Below are 14,931 nucleotides of genomic sequence, written 5' to 3'. Positions count from 1 at the left end.
TTAAGGAAGTAGACCAGAAACATCATTGGTAAGCGCTGGTGTCAAAATGTGAGCCAAGATCATTTCTGGTGGTGTTTGATTACAGATGCTGTATTAAAAATAAGTGAAGAGAAGTAAAAGGATGGTTTGGGGGCAAAGAAGTCACCTATCAGGACTTTGTTGTACACAGGGGAATCTGGGAGTGTTGCCATGAGATGTGTGGAATGGGGAAAAACTGAAGGCAGAAGGAGCAGTTTAGGAATAGGGTGAGGAGGTTCTGAACACGGATAATTAAAGGCTAAGTGAATATCTGTCTTCCTGCTGCAGTTATTTACCTACACAGAGGCAAACCTAGAGATAGCAGTCCCATTCCTCACTCAAGAAGGCTCCTGCCAAACTGACCACCCAGTGCTTTCACTCATGGGGGATATGACTGAAAATGTTTTTAGCATTGGTTCCAGAAACTAGAGACAGTTTTTGTGTGCCTCAGTTTACCTATTTGGAAAACAGAAATAGCCAGTGATGGCTATTTCACAGAGATTCAGTAAGAAAACGCATGGAAATAGACTTTTTAAAGTTACAGTCATCAACCCGATGTTAAGGTTTTACTGTACCTTGAGCAACACGCAGCAGCAGAAAGCACTCATATAAACTTCAACTTCATGATTGATTATTTGTATCTTAATTTTGTAAATTTAAAATTTCAGATATTAAAGAATGAGGTAGTAGAGGGAGATTTTCTTGTGTTGTTGTTTCCATGGTGACCAACTTGCAGGCATTAACTGCTGGCTGAAATAAAGATAAGTAAGAAAAAGATGGCAAAGTGGCTGGATATGGTGGCTCACGCCTGTAATCCAAGCACTTTGGGAGGCCAAGGTGGAAGGAGTTTGTACACAGGAGTTCAAGACCAGCTGGGGCAACATAGGGAGACCCTGTCTCAACAAAAAATAAAAAATTAGCCCTGTGTGATGGTGCATGCCCGTGGTCCCAGCTCCTTGGGAGGCTGAGGTGGGACGATCACTTCACCTCAGGAGGTTGAGACTGCAGTGAGCTGGGATCATGCCACTGCACTCCAATCAGGGTGACAGAACAAGACCCTGTCTCTAAAATAAAAAATGGCAAAGTGCTTTGCACAGTGCCTGGATCATAGTAAACAATCACCACCTCTATTAAAGCAGCATAGACATAGAGGCTTGTCATGAAGAGTATCATGGGAAATTCTCTTCTGCTTTGGAATGTTTCAGCCTGAATATTTTGAGATTTAAAATGTTTCTAAAGCAGGGAAACTTTATGGGATAAGACTTGGACAAGGAGTCTGATTTGTGGATTTCCCCTTATTCTGAGCCAGCTGCACCATGGGGCTTCACCTATCCCAGTTTCTTTGTGTCTTGTTTAAGAAATCTTTGCCTACCTCAAGCTCAAGATATTCTTCTATATTGTCTCTAGAAGTTTGATCATGTTTCCATTCACATAGAGATCTACAATCCATCTGTAATTGATTTTTGTATATAATATGAGGTAGAGACCAAGATTCAAATTTGTCCATGTGGATGGCCAATTGACGCAGAACCTTTCATTGAGAAAGCTATTGTTTCTCCATCGCTCTCCAATGGCACCTTTCTTATAAATGAAGTGTCCCTAGGCTGGGCACAGTGACTCGTCTCTGTAATCCCAGCACCTTGGGAGGCCAAGGTAGGAGGATTATTTGAGGCCAGGGGTTCGAGACCAGTCTAGGCAACATAGGGAGACCCCGTCTCTACAAAAAATTAAAGAATTAGCTGGGCTTGGTGGTGTCTACCTGTAGTCCCAGCTACTTGGGAGGCTGAGGCAGGAGCATCACTTGAGCCTGGGAGGTCAAGGCTACAGTGAGCCATGATCACATCACTGCAGTCTAGCCTGGGCAACAGAGCAAGACCCTGCCTAAAAAAAAATAAAATAAAGTGTTTCTGTGTGTGAGGGGTTTGATTCTGAGCTCTTTATGCTGTTCCACTGATCTATTTTTTTTTCCTGTATCAAAGCATACTCCTTTAATTCCTCTGGCTTTATTATAACTCCTGATATCCAGTCATGAAAATCATCTGACTTTGTTCTTCTTTGTGATAATCTTGGCTTTTGATTTTCCATACATATTTCAGAATCACCTTGTAAATTTCCACCAAAACAAAAACTTGCGGGGTTTTCATTCTGATTACAGTGTCTATATCAATTTGGGGAGGATTGATGTCCTCACAGTATTGATTTTTTTTTCACAATAACCCTGTGCAGTAGGTTCTGTTGTTATCCCACTTGACAAATACATTCCTCCTGTGTAGCTGGGGCACAGGAATGTGAATGAATCCTGTGGTCTACCGAGGAAGAAGAGTGGGCATGGTTTGCCCCTCCTGGAAGATATATTTTATCATTGACTTTGTTTAGAATTACTGGCTCATGACAGTAATATAAAGCACACTGATTGTAGTCAGTATGATTTTATTGCTTTTAAATTTTCTTTTTCTTTTCTTTTTTTTTTTTTTTTTTTTTTGAGACAAGGTCCCATTCTGTCACTCAGGCTGAAGTGCAGTGGCACAATCATGGCTCACTGCTGCCTTGACCTCCTAGGCTCAGGTGATCCTACTGCCTCAGCCTCCTGAGTAGCTGGGAACCACAGGTGTGCACCACCATGCCTGGCTAATTTTTTAAGCACGTGTAGGGATGGAGTCTCCTTATGTTGCCCAAGCTGGTCTTGAACTCCTAGGCTCAAGCAATCATCTCACCTCAGCCTCCCAAAATTCTGGGATTACAGGCGTGAGCCACCGTGGCCAGCCCTTTTAAATTTTCTACTAATCATGCAGCTGTCACTCTGTGCACCTGGGGCAGGCCAGTCCCACTGCCCTTAATGTGCCGCCAACCTAATCTCACCAATTTGATTAACCAATGAAAGACATCAATTTGGAAGTGAGAAACACAGGTAGGTAAATATAAGCGATGCCTTTTTTTTTTGGATGAGCATGGTGGAAGACACACTCGGCTTTTCACGGGGAGCAATGGCAGGGGAGTTGTGATATAAATGAGCCGTAAATGGCCTCTGTATATTAACCCCAAGTTGGCCTCTGTATATTGGCCCTTGGTTGTTTATTTTTTCACTGTAGGCTGAGACCTATTAGGTAAAAAGCCCAAGAAACGAAATTCAAATTTTTGCACATCCAATTGTTTTAAAAATAGCCCAGATTTCCCGTCATTTCGAGCCTATGCTGGGAAACCTCAGCTCTTAGCCATTGATGAGAAAGAGCCTTGTAATTATGAGGCCCCAGGCCCCTGCTGCCCTTTGGAGCTCTCTGACTCAGAGACCACTGTGCTGATGAGCCCCAGCATCTAGACGAATAACCTACTGTCTGATCCCCTTTCTTCGAGGAGTCCCCTCACCCTCCTCTCCTCTGGATGGTCTCCTGCTGTGAGGACTTCACCTGTCATGCAGCCACATTCAAGCACTACTCAGTAATGCTTGTGGTATATTACTGCCTCTGCTGGTCATATCCTTTTCCTTGATCAGCTTCGAAGTGGAAACCCCAACAGAGGTGGTGTTTAAAACAGTTAAACTGAGGTGTCTGTAGCATAGTGGTAGCAGTTGTCCTTGCTGAAGTGTCGCAGGTTAGATTTATTCCTGACAATACAGCAGTCCCCCTTAATCCTCTGGGGATATGTTCTAAGACCCCCAGTGGATTCCTGAAACCACAGATAGTACTGTAGCTGATTGCCATCCATTGGAAGACGTTTCTGTTCATGTCTTCCACCTACAAATGTAATGCATTTTCCTTCTTAACTAAGCACTTATCACGCACTGTAGCCATGACTTTTGCAGTCTAAGATACGATAGCAAAACTCGCATGAATTTCTTTTTCCTTTTTCACAATTTCACGGATAGAAGATTCGTTCTTACTGTAGATCTTAGCAACCTCAGCATATGATTTTTTTTCTTCCGTCATTAAGTCGAGAACTTTCACCTTTTTTACATTAAGGAAGCATTTTGGCATATCCAAATTGCTAGCATCACCGCTCTTGTGCTTTGGGGCCATTATTAAGTAAAATAAAGGTTACTTGAACACAAGCACTGCAATACTGTGACAGTTGATCTGATGACCTAATGGCTACTAAGTGACTGACAGGTGGGGATGCTGGACAAAGGGAGGATTCCCGTGCCAGGTGGGACAGAATGAGATGGCTGGAGATGTCGTCACGTTATTCAATGCCTCCCCAGTCCAGTTCATTTGTTGCCATCTTTCTCTACTGCATGCCAACCCAGACTTCCAGCATACCAAATTTTGCCCAGCTCACACACATCAGACACCTCCTTGTCCAGAGCCAAGGATTAGAGAAATAGCAATTAGGATTCTGTCGTTGAGCTGGAGTATAATGAATGGTGTCTCCCTTTGTAGTGGCCCCCCGTTAGGAATGACTCTACGTGTTCAGGAGCCCTTGAGCTCCCCCGTCCATTTGGCCAGTGTTCAATGACATCATGCAGAAGGAACCAGCATGCTGCTTGCTAAAGGACCCCAATAAGTCATGCTGTGGATGTGAGAAATCAGCTAGGCCTTCCCCGGAAAGGCATCCTCATTCCAAGGTACCATTAGTAATGCTGCTATTTACAATCATAATAAAAATAAAAGTAATAGGAAAATCGCATAGAGGCAATTCTGCTGCCTACTGGATTTTTAATTTTCTTGAGGATGCCAGAGGCAATCTTGGGCCCATTATGTCTAAATGAGGCACATTATAAAAGGCTTGCAAAGTCCAAACTGCTTTTACAGTCATTAATTAGCCAGACTTGTAAATAGGCCCATAAGATTAAGCTTGGGTATGGTCTCAGGTCTCTAGAATGGGGCTGTAGTATGCAGGGAAGTCAAATATCAGTTGTTCAGTCATTATCTACCCTTCTTTCTTATCTCAGTTCTAATCAGATGTTGCCTTTTTGGGGGGTTGAAAGAGGGAGATGCTACATAACCAAAAACCTGATGAGAATGCTCTGAACTTCCCTGCAAGGCTGTGGGCAGTGTGAGCACAGGGACTGATGGTGTCATCCTAGTTCCTATACACACTGCATCTTGTACTCAGCAGGTGTATCAGCCAGCATTCCTGGCAAGTGAAAGGAATTTCACTCTGGCTTTCTTCACCTAAAAGAAAACATACAAGAAGGATTTGGGGGCGCATGAAATGAATGAATGAGAAACTGAAGAATCAGGCTTGCAAGAGAATAAGCACCAGGAATTCCAGCAAATGTCCAGCAGCAGGAATGGTGTGGTTCACGACTTTAAACAGCTTCAGGCACTTGCTCAAGATTCTGAGCCTATATATATACATATATATCTCCTAACCCCCAATACCTCAGAATGTGACCTTCTTTGAAAATAGGGTTTTGCAGAAGCAATTAGTTATGGTGAAGTCATATGTGTGGCAGGTGTCCTCATAAGAAGACAGCCATGGGGAGGCACAGAGATACAGGGTGAATGCCAACTGAAGAGACAGGCAGAGACTAGAGTGATGCATTTGCAAGCTAAGGATTGCTGGAAGCTACCAAAAGCTAGGAGAGATGCATGGAACAGATTCTCCCTTAGAAACTTTGGGAGTAACCAGTCCTGCCATTCCCTTGATCTCAGACGGCTCGACTCCAGAACAGGGAGACAATTTCTGTTGCTTGAAGAAACCCAGTTTGTGGTACTTTGTTATAGGAGCCCTAGGAAAGTAGTAGAGATGATCTGAAGGCTTGAACCTGAGCAACTACAAGGTTATGGTTGCCATTGATTAAGGTAAGGAACACTAGACAAGGTTCTCCATAGAAAGGGTAAATGGGCAATTGCATGCATATGTGATTCTGTGTTTTCCAGACAGATTAAGTTTATTCCTATAGAACAGGGTTTCTCAGTCATGGCACTAACTACATCTGAAGCCAGATAATTATTTGTTATGCATTGTAGGATGTGTTTGCAGCATCCCTGGCTTCTGCTATACAGATGCTAGTAACACCAGCCACCCTACCCAAGTCATTACAATAAAAAAAGTCTTCAGTCATTGATATCCTTTAGGAGGTGTTTTAGTCCACTTGGGCTGCCATAACAAAATAACCTTAGATTAGGTAATTTATAAACAGCAGAAATTTATTGCTCACAGTTTGGGAGGCTGGGAAGTCCAAGATCAAGGCACCAGCAGATTTAGTGTCTGGTGAGCTCTCTCTCTTTCTCTCTCTCTCTCTCTCTCCCTCCCTCCCCTTTTGAGACAGGGTCCTGCTCTATTGCCCAGGCTGATGTGCAGTGGCATGATCATGGTTCACTGCAGCCTTGACCTCCCAGGCTCAAGCAATCCTCCCACCTCAGCTTCCTGAACAGCTGGGACTACAGGTGTGTGACACCATGCCTGGCTAATTTTTTAACCTTTGTGCAGAGACAGGGTCTTCCTCTCTTGCCTAGGCTGGTCTTGAACTCGTGGGCTCAAGCGATCCTCCAGCCTCTGCCTCCCAAAGTGCTGGCATTACAGGTGGGCTTTCTCTCTCCTTCAAAGATGGCATTTTCCTCTGGTAGAAGAAGCAAGCAAGCTCCCTCAAACTTCCTTTATGAGGACACAAATTACATTTATAAGGGCAGAGCCCTCATAGCCTAATCACCTCCCAAAGACCCCACCTCTTAATAGTGCCACATTGGGGATTGGGTTCAACATCTGAATTTGAGGGGAGGGTGCACAAACATTCATATCATAGCAGGGGACAAAATTGTCCTTGGTTAAGAACCATTGTATAGAAAAACTCCTGGAGCTAGGCTGGGCTTGGTGGCTCATGCCTGTAATCCTAGCATTTTGGGAGGCCGAGGTGGGCAGACTGCCAGAGCTCAGGAGTTCGAGAACAGCCTGTGCAACATGGTGAAACCCTGTCTCTACTAAAAATACAAAAAGTTAACTGGGCGTGGTGGCACTCACGGGTAGTCCCAGCTTGGGGGGCTGAGGTGGGAGAATCGCCTGAGCCCAGGAGGCAGAGGTTGCAGTGAGCCAAGACATGCCACTGCACTCCAGCTTGGGTGACAGAGCGAGACTCTGACTCCAAAAAAAAAAAAAAAAAAGGAAAGAAAGAAGAAGGAAGGAAGGGAGGAAGAAAGGAAGGAAAGAAGGAAAGAGAAAGGAAGGAAAAGAAAAGAAAAGAGAAAAGAGAAGGAAGGAAGAGACAAAGAAAGAAAAAGAAAGAAAGAAAGAAAGAAAGAAAGAAAGAAAGAAAGAAAGAAAGAAAGAAAGAAAGAAAGGAAGAAACTAACTCCCAGAGCCTAAACTTACTAAAACTTGAATCTTTATTCGTCTATGGATTCCTCAACTTATTTATTGTTTCACTGAAAGTTCTCATGAGAGCCTCCTTTCGGTTTGAGCCAATTAATACCATCTGGTCATATTCATTTAATTGTTTATCATGTATTTCCATTCTAGAATATAACTCCATGAGGGCAAGGATTTTGCTTATCTTGTTCCCAAATGTATCTGTCTCAAAAAAAAAAAAAAAGATTGACTAGAACAATATTGGTGGAAAAGGTTCTGAACTATAGAATGCTGCACACATGGAAGCCACTAGACATTTCCTGCCTGGCTTATTTAGGTGTCTCTGCAAGTAATTCAGAAAGGCTCTTTTGAATCAATTTTTAAAAATTATTTTTGAGTTACACATGGCTATATTCTTCTTTTTTAAAAAAAATTAAAACATTATAAATAAAGATAAGAACTCTTTTAACTACCCCCTCAATCTTTATTCTTTTTCCACCTCTTTCCTCTGGAATGTATCCTTCCACACCTTTCTCTGTGTTGCAAAAAGTGTCCATAGAAAATATGTAGGGCCAGGTACAGTGGCTCACGCCTGTAATCCCAGAACTTTGGGAGGCCAAGGGGAAGAATCACTTGAGGCCTGGAGTTTGAGAGCAGCCTGGGCAACATAGTGAGACCCCATCTCTATTTTTAAAAATCACAAATAAATAAGGAAAATATATAGCATTATTTCACCTGTGTTTTTGTATATACAAACATAAATCATATCACATTGTACGTATCATATTGCCACTTGCTTTTTTTAATTCAAAGGGGAAAAGTATGTTGTTAAAATCCTTGAAAAGTAGTATGGCTTTTGGAGCTAGATGACCTGGGTTTGAATGTCCTGTGTACTCATGTGACCTTGGGCACATTATTTAACATCTTGGTGCCTCAATTGTTCTGTGAGCATAACTTGGGAACCTCTTCAATAACTGTTGTAAGGATTAAGCTGTTTATTGTGGGTAGGCATTTAGGAGAGTTTCTGGAGCATCTCTGCCCCTGGACAAGTATGCATGGATATTATTATCTATCTGAAAGAGGACATGGTCCCTTTGCTGCTACAAAGTATTTCACAGTGTGGCTGTTTCCCCATAGATGGATATTAGATCATTTCCCATGTTTTGGCTATTACAAGCAACTCAGTGTTGAAAATCTTTGTGTAGCTCTCATTGTGCACATCCATCTGCATTTTTCTCTAGGATAGATGCCAGGGAAAGAAATCTCTCTGGATCCTAGGGCACATGCATTTTTTAGTTTTAATAAATATTGCCAAACAGTCCTCCAAAGGGGCTGAACCAAGGTACACCCCTATCTGTAGAGTGTGAGGATCAAATTCTTAGCAGGTTGAATCTGCGTTTTTGGATAAACCTAACCCCTCTCATGTTCATTAAGCCACATCTATTTTCAGAGCTCAGTTGACATCTCTGGCTGCTCCCTCTTCATTTTTCCAGCTTTGTGTCCTCAAGCAGCTCCTTGCTATTGTTTTCCTTCCTGACTCTTGTTTAATGCGGCCAAGTGCTTTTGGAATCCTGGGTAATAATGGCAGACAACGTGCAGCGGGTATGGGAAATAGGAGGTGCTGAATATAGCGTTTGTAAGGAGTCTTTGGCATGACTTCAGCCTGAAATGGAGCACTTTGCACTCAACCTAAATTGCCTTAATTGCACCAGGCATGCTGGGTGGAGGTGGCACAGCTCATACAGTCTGAATATTTCTCCGGAACAGGATGGGCTGTCTTTCCCAGCCTTCAAAGCAGGACACTAGCTCACCACGGAGATAAGACTTAAACCTAGCTTTGGACTTGAAACAGCACTTTCCTTTCAAACCCTACAGATGTCAGCAAAAGACCCTTTTGTTGGTAACCTTGGGGGATGGTAATTCCTTAATATAGAGAAAAGAAAAATTTGGTAATTTAGGGCCTCAACTGACTATCGTAAAATCCACTTCATTTATTCATTATTATTTTGGGAGAAGTGTAAGATTTGCAAAACAGAACTGAAAAGATTCTCCAAAAATTCCAAATAAGCACCTTAGCAGCTCCCTGGGAGGAGAAGATGAATTTAAAGTGATCATGTGTTTTTTTTTTTTCACCCAAAGTTTACCCCCCAGCAACCTTTCATCATGATGATTGTGTTTAGTCAACTATCAGCTGAGGTGACTGTTTTGTTCTATTTGCTCTCTCTGCCTGGAAAAAAAAAAAGGGCTTTGAAATAAATTTCTGGAATAGTGCTTGGCATTCAAATGCTAATGAGATAGTGAGGCAAAGCGTTGGACACTAAATGTTTACATTAAAATGGAAATACGCAATTGATTTTTCCAAGAGGGTCTTCTATTCACTGTTAAAATATACTTTATGAGCCTAAAAACAAAACAACCACAAAAAAATCACCCTCTATAAGTAATACCGGCTGAGGCAGCAACTTCTTGGTGAGCTACAGCCCCGACCAGGTATAGAGATAATTGTTTCCAATACTGCATCAGTACACACCATTGTCCTTGTTATAATAAAAAGAAAAGGAGATTCATTTCTTAGCTAGGCATGGGGTTATTATCATTGTAGGTACTTTCTTTCTTTTTTTTTTTTTGAGACAGAATCTCACCCTGTCACTGAAGCTGGAGTACAGTTGCGCAATCTGGGCTCACTGCAACCACCGCCTCTAGGGTTCAAGTGATTCTCCTGCCTCAGCCTCCACAGTAGCTGGGAGTACAGGCGCGTGCCACCACGCCTGGCTAATTTTTGTAGTTTTAGTAGAAACAGGGTTTCATCATATTGGCGAGGCTGGTCTCAAACTTCTGACCTCATGATCTACTCGCCTTGGCCAAAGTGCTGGGATTACAGGTGTGAGCCACCGCACCAGCCATTGTAGGTACTTTTTTAATGGTGGTGATTACTGAGTAAAATAATATCTTCTTTTTAGATACCTCTCTCCAACCCCCCACCCCCCAAAAGTTGATCTTTTGAAACGATAATGTTGAAACTCTTTTAGTCTATTTGACCATTCTAGATGGTTTGAGAAAAAGTGGATTAAACACTAGCGTTTTGGAGTTAGAGAGATGTAAATTGGAATTGAAGCTCTGCCATTTCCTGGCTGTGCAGCTTAGGGTCTCTTTTAGCCTCAGTCGTCACGTCTGAAAAATGCTGCTCAGGCTGAAAGGAGAGCTGGGTTACCAGAAAATATGGAAAAGAAAGCCCACTTTAGATAAAAATTCAAAATATCTTCCTATTATGGGCACAAGATATCAATAATAAAATGAACTAATGTTTATCTTGCATTCATTATATGCCAGTCACTGTTTAAAAGCTATTTGCATTAACAAATGTAATTCTTCTAATAACTTTATTAAGTAGATACTGTTATTAGGTGGGTACTTATATCAGTTTTAAACATAGTGGTTAACTTATTCAAACAAATATTTAGTGAATGTGTTTGCATTTCTCAGCAAAATAGGATTAGTTGATTTATTCATTAAAATATATATTAAGTACCTACTGTGTACCAGGCACATATAATTCAGGGGATATATTTTTGAGCAAAATTAGACAGTCTTTGCTCTCAGAGAAATTAGCATCTTGCCTACAACCATACCACCTTGAACGTGCCCGATCTCATCTGATCTTGGAAGCTAAGCAGGGTCAGGCCTGGTTAATACTTGGATGGGAGAAATTAGAGTCTGGGTAAAAAGGTAGATCGTATTCAGCTTCTCTAAAAAATGGTGAATTGTTATAAAGTGAACAAAATGTGAAGGACACAGGAACTTGCTCCTGTCAGAGAAGCTAACAAAGACATCTGCTGTAGACTGGGAGAGTGACTTGGGTGCTGAGATCTAAAGGAGATGCCAGAATTGATTAAATGAGGAACAGAGCATGGGCGGGTGTGTTCCAGGCAGTGGGAGCAGTCCTTGCATAGGCCCCAGAGCGGGAGGAACATGGCTTGTGAGAGAGAGAGCCCCCTTTAACCCATTTCCATCTCTCTTTCCCATCCTGGAAAGTGAAGAGGATTGGGGCGTTTTTCCAGCACTTTAATTAAGAGGGCCACTGTGCTGTTGTGTGGTAAAGAGGAAAAGGTGTGTTATAAGATGTGGAATCACGACCATAACTCAGTTTTGTTCGAAAACATTTTTCGGGGCTCTTGCCAATGTCTCCATGCTTCCCTAGAAGCTGAGAGACCCAAGTCAAGGTAAAGAGAAGAAGGAACCTCTGTGAATGAAGCCTAAAGAACCAGTATGGCAGCTCAATATGCCACGAGCTACAGGGAAAGCCTTGAGGGGAGCTGTTGTCTCAGCATCGTGGAACAGGTGCGTGACATAGTACGTGAATGATGGAGACAGCACCATGTAATCGCCTGACAGATGTTCTGGGATCTTATTACACCGTGTTAGACTTGGGCAGGAGCATCTCAAAATTGCAATTCCTCTCATGGGTGGGGAGTGTGTGTGCACACACCAGTAACTGAAAGTATGCCAAGTGTTCTAAGCCTTCTGAAACAAACTGGAATAGAAGTGTGAAATTTTGTAACTGTGATGGTTAATGATACTCTGCTTCTCAGCAGAGCCAGAAATATTCTTGTTAAAATGCCCTGTGTTCTACCAACAAAAGCGGCAATGTATGTTGAATGTTGCCAGCCTCAAGGGTCTTCCTCAGCTCTGTGTGTGTGTGTATGTGTGTGTGTGCATGCACGTGTGCCCACACATGCATGCATGAGGGTAAACACTAGACATAGAGATGGGGAAATGTATCTAATTTGGAAAAGATCTCAGAAATTGCCACTGTAGCCTGTATAATTGAGAAACAAACATGAAATTCTTGTATTTTCCCCAATAATTACCACAAAGACAGTCTCTGTTATACTTCCCACCCTCATCTGGCCTTCTTGCTCCCTGGTAAGTCAGTTAGATCTCATAACTTTTCAATCTCCGTGGGCTATTAAAATAGTCTAGTTACTGGTCCATGTTTTTCTATTTTTATTATATTAAAATATAACAAAATTTATCATCTTAACTATTTTTAAGTGTACAGTTCTATGGGATTAAGCACCTATCATTGTCCAACCATCACTACCATCCATCTCAAGAACCCTATTCATCATGCAAAACTGACTCTGTGCTCATTAAATAACTCCCTACTCCCTTTCTCTCTAAATTCCTGGTAACCTTCATTCTACTTTCTGTCTTTGTGAATTTGACTACTCTCGGCACTTCATAAGTACGTGAAATCATGAAGTATTTGTCTTTTTGTGACTGGGTTATTTCACTCAGCATAATGTCCTCAAGGCTCATCCATATTGTAGCATGTGTCAGAATTTCTTTCTTTTCTTTTTTCTTTTTCTTTTTTTGAGACAGAAGTCTTGCTCTTTTGCCCATGCTCGAGTGCAATGGTGTGAACACAGCTCACTGCAGTCTCAGCCTCCTGAGCTCAAGTGATCCTCCTGCTACAGCTTCCCAAGTAGCTGGGACCAGATACGCGCCACCATGCCTGGCTATTTTTAAAATTTTTTTGCAGAGATAGGGCCTTGCCATATTACCTACATTGGTTTTGAACTCCTGGCTCCAGCAATTCTTCTGCCTCAGCCTCCCAAAGTGCTGGGATTATAGGCATGAGCCACTGCACCTGATTCCTTCTTTTTTTAAGGCTAAATAATAGTCAAATATATATATATATATATATTTCACATTATGCTTATCCATTCATCCTTTGATGGACTCTTGGGTTGCTTCCACATATTAGCTGCTGTGAATAATGCTGCTGTGAATATGGGTGTACAAATATCTTGAGATCCTTCTTTCAGTTCTTTTGGGAATATGCCCAGAAGTGGGATTGTTGATTATGTGATAACTCTTTTTTTTAGGAACTACCATACTGTTTTCCACAGTGGCTGCACCATTTTATATTCCCACCAACCATGCACAAGGGTCCCAATTTTACAATCCAGTCCATTTTTAAACTTCGATTTTATACTCACTTCCAAGTTCCCCCTTTCAGTTCTCCAGCATTGGCTGGGCTGGCGAGGTTGGTCTGGCCTGCCCTCTTCCTGCCTCCCACACACTTTCCTGCTTCTTTTCCGCTATGTTAAAGTGGGAAGGAGGAAGGGGAGAAGAGGACGTTTCCTCATGACATTGTCCTTGGTGAGCTGATCGTTTTCCTGTCTGTTGTCTCCACATGGGAACATCTCTGTGCTGGGAGTTAGGGCTGCTTCTTTCTGCTGGTCATTTCCACAGATCTGGCTTCGTTGTCCATAAACTCAGTGTGGTAGGTGGAGGCCCCAGCAGACTTTCCTGGTAACGAATTCAATCTTTACAAAATGTTATTGCTTTTCTTCCTACTGGGCCTCAAGAGCTATATATTTATGTTAATTTCTTGTCTGAGGATTTCTATATCATGTGGGGCGTATAAAAATCAGACCCACACACCATGATACGTGCATGCTTGGGGTTCCAATTTCTTACAGGAGACTTTTTTCCCCATTGTAGTAATGCCCTAAGCTGTATTCTTTTGAGATTTTTTTTTTTTAAGAGACAAGTTCTCGCTCTGTTGCCCAGGCTGGAGTACAGTGATGCAATCATAGCTCACTGTATCTTCAAACTCCTGGGCTCAAGTGATCCTCCCACCTAAGCCCCCTGAGTAACTAGGACAACAGGCATGCACCACCATGCCCAGCTAATTTTATTTTCTGTAGAGATGGGGTCTCACTATGTTGCCCAGGCTGGGAGTTTTTTTTTTTTTTTTAAGCTGCGATGTTTCCCAGCGTGTGTCTGACAGCTTACCTTCAGCCTACCTTAAGTGCTTGCTTCTCCTTCCCTGTGTAGGGGCTTTCTTGGGTTTCATAGGAGCTTTTCTGGCTGAGTTCTGTACAGTATGGAAACACAAGGGAAGTTAATACCCTCAGAGCAACCCTCAACATTTGGGGGATGAGAGTTGGTGGATAAATGTGCCATCCCCCATCTGAGATGGAATGATTCCTAAGTGAGTTCTACACAGTCTCCCAGAGGTCCCCAGCAGGACTGAACCTCAATTGCCCACGACAGTGACTTGCTTATTATGTACCCATTACTGATTTTTTTTTCTCTTTTCCTCTCTTTCTTCCCTCATTTCCTCACTATGCTTCCTAGGATCACCTCCTGAATAAACTAACTGAATCCAAATCTTTGTTTCAGAGTCTGCTTTGGGGGAACCCAGACTAAAAGACCCACCGAGAGCCCAGACTCATCTGTGCTAGTGGGAAACCTTTCTGCTTCTGTTCCCTTTGAGAGACCTCACTTTATGCAACAGTCTCACATTCGGCTCCCCTCTTTGCAGAGCCCCAAATCCATGTCACTTGTTGCCATAGTGACATTAGAACTCCAGCCCTCAGCTGCTCAGAGCTTATGTTCAGTGTCTGAACTCCCCTGGGTTGCCCTGGTCTCAGCTGGAGTTCACCCACATAGTATTTAGTTCTTTTTGTTTTACTTTTGACCCTTTGGGGTGTTCTTTTGTTTGAACCTGGCTCTCCATTACTTAATTATTTCTAATTAGCATTTTTGTGGCATTGAGGTTGCCTATACCTGTCAATGGGTCATGTTCCCAGGAGTCTAAGTCTTTCAATCAGCAGTGTGGTTGGATGATTCTACTCACTGGAGTTACATCAGTGAAAGACCAGAAGGCCCTGCCCT

The 14,931-nt window shown here is 42.5% G+C and overlaps 1 long non-coding RNA gene across 1 annotated transcript; it reads right to left on the bottom strand.

Annotated features, from left to right (window-relative positions):
• Positions 1-547: 547 nt before the first annotated feature.
• Positions 548-14,624, bottom strand: LOC116479372 (uncharacterized). Its single transcript, XR_004250988.1, has 3 exons — positions 14,473-14,624; positions 14,047-14,128; positions 548-768 (listed from the first exon to the last, which is right to left on the bottom strand). It is a non-coding gene; the product is annotated as an uncharacterized LOC116479372 (long non-coding RNA).
• Positions 14,625-14,931: the final 307 nt, after the last annotated feature.

This window comes from Hylobates moloch, unplaced genomic scaffold (genome assembly GCF_009828535.3).
Source record: "Hylobates moloch isolate HMO894 unplaced genomic scaffold, HMol_V3 SCAFFOLD_12, whole genome shotgun sequence".
Taxonomy (NCBI): domain Eukaryota; kingdom Metazoa; phylum Chordata; class Mammalia; order Primates; family Hylobatidae; genus Hylobates; species Hylobates moloch.
This window is presented reverse-complemented; position numbering and strand designations above follow the sequence as displayed.